Here is a 10,530-nt window from a genome sequence, read left to right on the forward strand (position 1 = left end):
ACCAGTCCAAGGCCCCTTGAGCTTCCTTCAAGGCGCCTCCAAGCTTGCTTCGTGGCCAGCTCTGTTGGTTGCTACTCGGAAAACCTATTGGTTCCACTGTACAAAAATTTTGTACAAAGGTCTGAACCTTTTCCTAGCTACCATGTGTTCTTTTAAATTAAATTTGGATCGCCTGCGAAACTTAACATGTTTGATCCAAAATTTAATCTCTTTGTTCTTTTAGGTTTAGACTCGGATCTCCTGCGGAACTTAACACGTTCAATCCAAATCACCTAGGTTATTAATTTCATTAAATATTAATTTCCTAAATTGGCTACCAGTACTGACGTGGCGAGGCACATGGCCTTCTTGGATATGGGAACAACCACCACCGACTAGACAAAGCCTTTTAAGGAAAGTTAATATTTAATTTCCTTAAATAACTTTAGGTCAACCGAAAAGAACAATCAAATCACAAGGAAAAGAAAAAACAAAGAACACAACATCGAAAATAAATTCGAAATACTAAAATTGTATGCCTCTTGTATTTGGTATTATTTCCAAAAATAACTAGTATGATGCGGAAAGGAAAAATACTAGTTATACCTTTTAGAAAGACCTCTTGATCTTCTACCGTATTCCTCTTCTAACCTTGGACGTTGTGTGGGCAACGATCTTCCAAGATGAGGACCACCTAGCACCTTCTTCTTCTTCCTTCAAGTTTCGTCCAAGCACCAAAATCCAAGGATGAAGAACTTTTTCCACCAACTAAGCTCCAAGGGATGCAAGCTTTCTCTCCTTCTTCTTCTTCTTCTCCAAGTAGTATCCGGCCACCACAAGAGTTGTAACGACCCAGATTTCCTCATTTTGAGCCCCAAAAATTATTCAAAAATATTTAAAAATGCTGTAGAAAAATTCTAGAGATTTTTATGAATTTTTAGAGTATTTTTACGTAATTTTTGGAGTTCGTTTGGTATTTTTACCAAGAGAAAGAAGTTTAAAAAAAATAATAAAAGTGTTAAAGCTGGGTTTTGAACCCAAGACCTTGGACCCGAACCAGATCTTAACCGAACGTAGCCAACAAACTCTGCCAGCGATCGTTTCTAATCAAATAAGGAAATAAATTGGTATTAAGCAGTATTTAGGAACGTTTGAATAAATTGGAAATAAAAAGAGGGTTCGGCAGGATTTGAACCCGCGAGCTGCATCTTAAGCAGCACATAGCCAACCAACTGATCTGCAAGTATTTTGTTAATTAAAAAGGGAATAAAATGTATATAAGGTATAGTAGGAAATGAAGATAACCTTAAGTATAAGATTTAAATTCTTTTCCCTAAACCTAAAATTTCTCCCGAAATTCCCTTTCTCCCTCACGAACGGCGTCGGCGCCGATTCTGCCCGAGCGAAGGAAAACGAAGCCCTAGCTTCGTCTCTGGCGGCCGGCCGAAGGGGATTTCCGTGAGCTCTTCTCGGATTCGAGCTCTTCTCGTCAAGAAGGACCCGTGAACACGAAGAGATGCCATGATTTCAAGAGACCCAAACCCTAGAAGTCTTCCTTCTTCGGCTGTGAGTTCAAGAACACGATGTAAGTGCTTACTTACCTATAGTAGGATAGCTCCGAGGTTTAAATCTTGATCCTTTCCTTGTTTCTGAAGCTTTGCATGAATTTTCTTGCGTTTCCAGTGTTCAGATCTATTTTGTGCTTGTTGCCGTGTGCTTCAAAGAAAGGGAATAGGGTTTTGTTGTTTAACTTGTGCTTAATTGCTTTGGACCTTGTTTCCTTTTGTTACAGCATATTTCTGAATTATGGCCTGAAGATGATAGAATTTGGGGGCTTGGGTGCTTTCTGCCGTGGTCTTCATGAGGGAAAGGGAGAAGAAAACACTTTGTTTAGTTAGGATTTGTTTGTTTGTTGTTTGTTTAGCATAAGATAGGCAGCAGTGGTTTTCTTTTCTTTTGTGTGCTTGCCGCCGTGCCAAACAGGAACAGTCTTGGTTTTGATTTAGATATGATATTGTGGGCAAATTTAAAAGGTTTGAGCATGCGGGCTGTTTTACCTCAAGCTTTGTAGCTAGAATTCGGATTTTGATGTCCTAGGCAAGGAGCATGAAGAACAATTATGATTTTAGATTTCCAGTAGCAACATTTCTGTTCTCTTTTGATTTCTGTGGTACCTAGCGTGAAGAACAATTAAGATTTCTGGTTTCTCGTAGAAATTTTCTGGATTCCTTCAAGCTTTGGAATTAGTATTGTAGCTTTTGATTTAAAGTCCTCCTTACATCACTGATTGGTGGTTTTATTGTTAATATTCCTTCCTTGGCAGACTCAAAGAAAAGGATTTGGTTTGATATAAGCTTTGGTTCTATAATTAGGAAGATAATTCCTGTACCGATTTTTGAGGTTAGTTTAGTTTAAAGGGTTTGATGCCGTGAGTTTTTTTTTGAAGGAAGATAAGAAGGGGTTTTAATGGATTTGGCATATAGTTGGGTTTAATTACTGATTTAAAGTTATTCAAGTTTGATTCTTTAAGTTTCAATTCAGCAAGTTGACTTCTTGAGGTTCAATTCAGCAAGATTAATTCCTTGCATTCAGTTCTAGTGTTGTAGCATTTGTGCATTGCTTGTACATTGTAAGTGTTTGTAGAAGCATGAAGATTAATTCCATAAGAAAGAACAACCTTATAGTTAGCGTGACAGATGGGGGTTCTTTGGTAAATTAATGAGTATGAATAGCTTTAGGTCAGCATTTAGTTTAGTTCTTTTGCAAAGGTTATTAAGCATGGACAACCGGCCTTCTCTTTTAGCTTTGCATTCTTATTTCCTTTGCAAATTAGTGAGCTTGAATGGTCTATTTTTATGTATGCAAATCTTAGATTTCCTTGTTATTGGACAGCATGTATAGTTAGATGCAATTCCTTATGTTCACAGCAAGTCTTAATGAATTGAACTTGTTTTATGCAACTCTAGAATCTATATGTACATATAGTATTCTACTTAATCCTTTTAGGGATTCATGAGAAGTTATAAGTAAAGTAAAGACCAAGGTCTGAAGAAGAAAAAGATAAATATTTTAAAGTATAAGAAGTATAAGTTTTATAGAGTTTCAAGTTCTAACCAGTTAGACCCTTTTGTTATCAATTGTTTAACATGCTATTAGATTCTTTATTAGTGATCCTTTAACCTACAGTTATAGTTTTAAGTTTAGCATGTTAGTTTCAGATTTCATGAAAACATTTCAGACTCTTTTATTCCAAGTATATAGTTAGATTTTTCTTTAAGTTTTTAGTTTCCCTTTATTTTGATATTAGGCAATGAACATAGAATGACTTGGATTAAGTATTGGTTTATTAGGCTAATTGGAGGTTGATCTGGCAGTAATTTTGGTTTATTTTTAGATGAAGTAGGTGGTGTCATCTCTTTAGTGTTGTCATGCCCCGGAGGAGTCCCTGACCGAAGAAATTTCGGCAGCATCTCCCCTGTACGGCGGACAATCTGAAACTTTTCTACAAGCACTATATACCTCAGCCACATGCGGCTGGAATAATAACAAAAATAAAACAATCACCACGCAGTTTATATAACAAGTAAACAGAACAATAATACTCTGACTCAAAAACAACCCTACTCAACTACACTCGTAAAGCTCAAAACCGGTGAAAAAACCAACTTACCTCTTCTGCCATCTAGGCAGACATGTAGTAAAAGCAAATCCCAATAAAAGTCATCACAAGTAACAATCCATACAAGATCCAAAGTATCCAAAACATAACAAGTTCAAAATATGGTGTAGTAAAGAAGAAAACCAAAAGATCTAAAAGGCCCTCGTGGTCTGCAGGGGACTAGCAACTGGAACTCTCTCCTGACAGCATCAACCTGAAAAATAACAATAATGGAGGCGGGGTGAGTCCAACGCTCAGCAGGTACAACTGATATGCAAAGTAAGGAAATAACACTTAGCACTAATCATGCGTACAATCTCCTGATAAAATAAAGGTAAATGCAAACTGAAGTAAAACAGGAGAGAAACTGTACTAACCAGGACCTGGGTATCAGGACAAACAGTCCGAGTGGTATAGAAATCCTGTATGCATGTCAAACATAGGTATCCAAATAATATGCAGCATATAAATGCAGCAAACACAAACACAAGCAATAAATGCATCATGCATATAATGCCCATGTCATGGTCACCCCTGACGCCAGTCAGCCAACTCACAACCAAAAGTGGGACCGAGTGGGTAGGGCTGTGACGACCGTGCACTCTGCATCACTACTCCTGATGAGTGACCGAGTGGACGGGATGCTGTCGGAGTACACACTTACTCCTACCCCAAATCATAAATGGGGGAGCGCAATACTCTCATCTCCCGGTACACTATGACGGGGAAGGATCTCTAACGTGCTACACGCTGTATCACACTATCCATGAGCGGACCAACGGAGCACCGGAAGAGCAAACTGACGTGCTACCACGCTGCGTCACGCTATCCATAAGTGTCACAACGGAGCACCGAATAGTGATGAAACTGGCGATGTGCTCAATAATAATGGAGCAATCTATCACACAGCATGCAATCATGCGAATGGTGCATGACACTAAGCATGGTAATATACTAAACCAATCTCTGGACATATAATGATGTGCACCTTAGTGAATAAATCAGATCAAAGTACACTGATCAAATAAGGTATCAAACCTATGTCCTGAACATGGTGAAGCATGGTTATATCACTACCCCTATGAGCATGTGTAATCAGGTACATAACGACACGAAATGCAAAACAAACAATCAATCAAGCAGGTAACAGGTAATCGGTAGTGATTAACCGAAACAAATGAGGAACATAATTAATGCAACTTGTTAATTTCACTACTATGCATATCAAAGACAATAAGTCAAAAGTACCCGCCTCCAATAAGGAAGAATCGTATCTGGTCCAAATTCGACGTCAAGATACTATCTCGAATCAGAGTGTAAAATACCGGAAATAGGCGAATATGAATAAGGGAATTTTTCAAAATTTTTGGACATTTTTCTGGAATTTTTCGGAGCTAGTATGGACGAGTTAACGGGGATGAAAACGGGGCCCGGAGAAAACCGATTTAGGCTACCCATTTAAGCGAGGAATTGTTTCTTTTATAATTTCTTTTTACTTTTTCTTATTTCTTTTTCTTATTTCTCTTCCTCTCCAAAACCCTGATGTGCGTAGATTATATACTCTTTTATGCATGTTTTTACGCACATTTACATACTTTGAGCATGCTTGATCTATGCACTTTTATATTTCCAGCTTTCCTTTTAGCATATTTACTCTTTTGGTTCGGAGATCTACTTTTTGTGCATTTTCTGTACACAGGAGTCGAAATTGGTGAAGATTATGCGTCCTCGGGCAAGCTTGGAAGGAATTGAAGGGAGAGAGCATCAGGTCGTGTACCACACACGGTCGTGTAGCTTTAACAAGAAGGGAAGAGGACATGGCCGTGTGAATCTCACACGGCCGTGTCTTGATTTGAAGAAATTAGAGCAGATGCCTTACATGGCCGTATAGATCTACACGGTCGTGTGAGGTTTCCAGAGGCCAAGCAGGTGGTGGCCGTGTGCACCACACAGCCGTGTAGCATTTCCAGAGAACAGAAGGGTCCTGGCCGTGTGAGTCACACGGCCATGTAGCTTTGGCAGAGAAGGAACTGGACATGGCCGTGTGAATCTCACACGGCCGTGTCATGGGGCCGTGTGGCGCCCGATTTCCTCCTCTATTTAAACCCTCCTTCATGAATTGAAAATGGATCTCTCCCCCTTTGGGAGAAGGCAAGATTTGGTGGTATCCTCCTATTCTTGGGAGGATTTCTGGGCGATTCGAGGGGAGTTCTTGACGATTTCGACTCCGGAGCGAGGATTGGATCCGAAGACGAGGCTTCTTCGTAGATAAGTTTTCTCTTTCCCCCTTTTCTTGGTTTCTTGGATTGGGGATTTAAGAAATGCTTCTAATCTTTATTTCTTCGGGTATTCTTCCTCGATTCATGGAGTAGATCTTGTATTCTAGGATTAAGGGAGTATTTGTATGATGGATTGATGTAATCTCTTATGGATTTGCCAATTTCTTGCTTCAATGACATTGTCTTGCTTGTATCAATTAGATCTTGAATGATTAATGGTGATTTGTGCTTAATTCTCATTCTTGATTGATTGTTTGGATTTCTTGTGGACTTTGTAAAGATAAACTCTCACTCGATCATCCGAGGGATCCACGTGACAGGTGCAAGCCCGTGTAAGGACGTTTGAGAGATAATCTTGAAGAGGAAATAGGAATATTCAAGAGAGTAGGATGGATCTTGTGATTAGTTTCTTGTATCTTGATAGATTAATAAATTGTGGGCTTCTATGTTGATATCCGAGGAAGGCATAGTAATAGGTGCGCTTCTGTGTAAGGACAACGTAGGTTCACGTCTAATGGATCATATTTAGATACATTTCTCAGTCCTTAGCCGATTATCTATTGCAAGAGAGAACCGGCAACTTTCTACAAGTGTTTGGCAATTGAGGGATAAGAATTGGTGAACCATTTACATTCAAGAAATCTTACAAAGAAACCGAAACTCCTAGAATCTCCCTTTATCATAACCCAAAACACTAAACTCTTGTTTGTTGATCTTTAATATTAGATTTGTTTACCTTCACTTTGCATTTGAAACAATTGGATAGTTGTTTAGCTAATTCGCATTGAGACATTTCTAGTGCTTATTCCAGTCCCTGTGGATACGATAATCTTTTATATTACTTGCGACATTTCCGTATACTTGCAGAGCGTAACAAGTTTTTGGCGTCGTTGCCGGGGACTGCGCTATAACATTAGGAATTATCAATTGAGCTAGACTAAACATAACATTTGTTTTCCTTTCATATTGTATAGTTGTAACTAATCATTAGATTTCTGTTTTTACTTTCTTGTATAACTTTTACTTCTTGTTAATTCTTTTTGTACAAATTCAATTCTGCATTTTTTATTCTTTTATTTTTCTCTTTTTCTGTTGAATTGTCATTTGCTATCTTGTTCTTGTGTATGCGAAGATCTAACTTTGCAGGGGAATTCTTTCCTTTTGACCCTGAGATTGACAGAACTTTCCATAAAAGAAGAATTCTGCAAAGGCAAATTAAAGAACAGGAACATTTGAACATGGCGAATAGACCACTCAAGGATTATGCTGCACCTTATGCAAGAGGTTTTCGATCTAGTATTTCAAGACCTTCAGTGGAAGCTAATAACTTTGAGATCAAACCCGCAATTATATCTATGGTGCAGCAGAACTAATTTGGTGGAGGACCTCATGAAGACCCCAATCAACACTTAGAGGTCTTTTATGAAATATGTGGTACCATGAAAATGAATGGAGTTCCTTCAGAAGCAGTTAGATTATTATTATTTGGGTTTTCTTTAAGGGATAGGGCAAAGCAATGGCTGAATTCTTTGGCCCCTAATAGCATCACCACTTGGGAGCAGTGTGAGCAACAGTTTCTTGATAAATTCTATCCACCAAGCAAAACAGCTCATATGAGGAATTTAATTGCAAGCTTCAAGCAAACTGACTCAGAATCTCTTTTTGAAGCATGGGATAGATATAATAGTATGCTCAGACAATGCCCACATCATGGGTTGGAAAGATGGTTAGTGTTGCACACTTTTTATAATGGTATCAATTATCATACCAAAGTGTCCCTTGATTCAGCTGCTGGAGGGGCACTTATGAATAAAAGTTTAGATGAAGCTGAAGAAATTATTGACAGTGTAGCACGAAATCATCATCAATGGGCAAATGAAAGAAGTGGTGGCTATTCTTCTGTAAACCCAACAATTAAAGCATCAGGGAAGTTTGATGTAGATGCAGTCACTCTTTTGTCTGCAAAATTGGACGCTCTTACAAAGAAATTTGAGAATATGGGGACTAGTGCTAATATGGTCAATGCTATTAGTACATCTTGTGAAGTATGTGGGAGTTCAGAGCACTCAAATGACTCATGTCCATTGGGAGCTATCACTGCACAAATCAATCAACTGGAACAATGTGATGCAATCATGAGTTACAATCAAAGGCAGAACAACCCATACTCAAATACTTATAACCCTGGATGGAAGAGCCATCCCAATTTTTCTTACAGAAATAATCAAGATCAAGGACCATCTATGGGGGCAAGACCAAATTTTCAAGCTGGGCAACAAAATTTTCAACATCTATCTTCTCAAGGCTTACCAAAGTCAAATATTGAAAAGATGCTTGAAGAAATTATCTCAAGTCAGAATGAAATGAAGCAAGATTTAGCAAAGCTCATTCAGAGAATGGATAATTCGAAAAAGCATCAAAAGATCCAGGATAGTCAAATTGCCCAACTAGCTTCCTCATCATCCAGAGCACCAGGACAACTTCCAGGAAAACCTGATGTGAATCCTATGGAGCATTGCAATAGAATTGAGCTTAGGAGCGGATGGACCTTGGGAGACTCCCAAGTGACTGCTCCAAAAGGGATACAAAAAGAAGAAGAGCTCTCTCCTCTTATACCAAATCAGATTCAAGCTAATGAGGAGAGTACCATTGAGGTTGAAGAGACTTTCCCACTGAACCATCAGAGCAAAGCTGTCCCTTTTCCTCAGAGACTTACAATGCTCAAGAAAGATGAAGAATTTGGCAAGTTTTTAGAAAAAGTTAAGGAAATTTGTGTAGAGGTACCTCTTATTGATGTTATTCTTCAAATGCCTAGATTTTCAAAATTCCTGAAAGATCTCATGTCAAACAAGAGAAGAAGAGGAGAGGTTGAGACCATTGCGCTTAGTGAGGAATGTAGTGCTATTTTGGAGAAGAACACTTCCCCAAAACTAAAGGACCCAGGGAGCTTTTATATTCCTTGCAACATAGGAAAAGAATTTTTTGAAAAAGCTTTTTGTGATTTGGGGGCAAGTGTTAGCCTCATTCCCTATTCAATTTGTAATAAATTAGGTCTCAAAAACATTAAACTTACTACTATGGCACTTCAACTTGCCGATCATTCCTGCAGGTACCCTTTGGGTATTATAGAAGATGTGCCAGTAGAGGTGGATGGGAATGTTATTCCCACAGATTTTGTCGTGTTGGACATGGAAGAGGACCCCAGGATTCCTATCATATTAGGAAGACCTTTCCTTGCTACAGCTGGAGCTATAATTGATGTCAAAAATCATAAGCTTTCTTTGGTAATTGGTAAGGAAAGGTTGGAATATGATTTATCTAATATCTCTAACCATGTCTCGTCTCTTTTAAATGCTTGTAGCAGGACAAGCATTTATAAACTTGAGGAATGGAATTTCCATCCTCATGGAAGGCCACCAAACGAAGGAGACAATGTGGTGGAAGATGTTGGGAGAAGATCTCCCAACAAAAACGAAAAGTATATCTGTCCTCCAAGGGCGAGGAAAAGAAGTGAATGATCAAGTTTGGTCGAGCTAAAGACCTTAAACAAGCGCTTCTTGGGAGGCAACCCAAGGGTTCTTTTAGTTAGTTTTGATTTGTATTTTAATTTCTTTTAGTTTGATGCATTCTTTTGATTTTGTTTTCAGGTTAGGTGCAAAACAGAGCCCGGCCGTGTGCTATACACGGCCAGGCAAAGGTTGCAGAGAAGGGAAGTGCTTGGGCCGTGTCATCCAGACACGGCCGTGTAGGATCTCCCGAGGAGAAAAAGGTCTAGGCCGTGTCTCAAACACGGCCGTGTGAAGAATCCCGAGGAGAAAGAGGGAGAGGCCGTGTCCCAGACACGGCCGTGCGAAGAATCCAGAGAAGGAAGAGGGGGAGGTCGTGTGGATCTGCACGGCCCGTGTAGGAGAGTTATTAAAGTCTTCTTTCTACCTTACACGGCCAGATCTTGGCCGTGTTCCGCACACCCCCAACTCTCCAAAACATCTCTTTCTCTCCCAATCTCTTAAAAACTCCTCTCTAATCTCTCAAGATCTCTTAGATCCGGATTCTCCTCCTCTCTAAGACTTGGACTTTTTCTTCTCCTAACCTAAGATCTTTGCTCTTTGAAGTTTTGTTCTTTGAGTTCCATTTTTCCAACCCTAGATAATTCTTCCCCTATTTAAACTCACCAAGATGTCTAACATTTTGAAGAAACTTTGCAAAGGAGGTGGTGGATCCAGTGGAGACAAAGAGAAGGAGCCATCAAGGGACAAAGGAAAACAACCAGTGAAGGGCCAAGGCAAAAGGACTTCACGCAACGAAGGTAATGACAATGAATTCAATATTGTGTTTAGAAATGATGATCAAGTAACTAGATTTGCAATTCTTGTCAATAGAAAGATAGTGTGTACTAGATATATGGACCCAACTGTTCTTGATATGCTTGGAATTAGGGAAGATGTAGATTTGATGATTGGGTTTTTGGATTGGAGTGATATTATGTACACACATTTGCCTACATATCCTCGTCTTGTTTTAGAATTTTTAAGTTCATTGGATGTCCATTTTACTAATGAAGATGATTATTTTGGAAAAATCTCATTTAGACTAATGAATCAAGAATTTCTATGG

At 39.0% G+C, this 10,530-nt stretch overlaps 1 non-coding gene across 1 annotated transcript; it reads right to left on the reverse strand.

Moving 5' to 3' along the window:
• Positions 1 to 7,527: 7,527 nt before the first annotated feature.
• On the reverse strand, positions 7,528 to 7,633 carry LOC121998928. The gene has a single exon (XR_006116708.1). It is a non-coding gene; the product is annotated as a small nucleolar RNA R71 (small nucleolar RNA).
• Positions 7,634 to 10,530: the final 2,897 nt, after the last annotated feature.

This window comes from Zingiber officinale, chromosome 6A, assembly GCF_018446385.1.
Source record: "Zingiber officinale cultivar Zhangliang chromosome 6A, Zo_v1.1, whole genome shotgun sequence".
In the NCBI taxonomy this organism is placed as follows: Eukaryota; Viridiplantae; Streptophyta; class Magnoliopsida; order Zingiberales; family Zingiberaceae; genus Zingiber; species Zingiber officinale.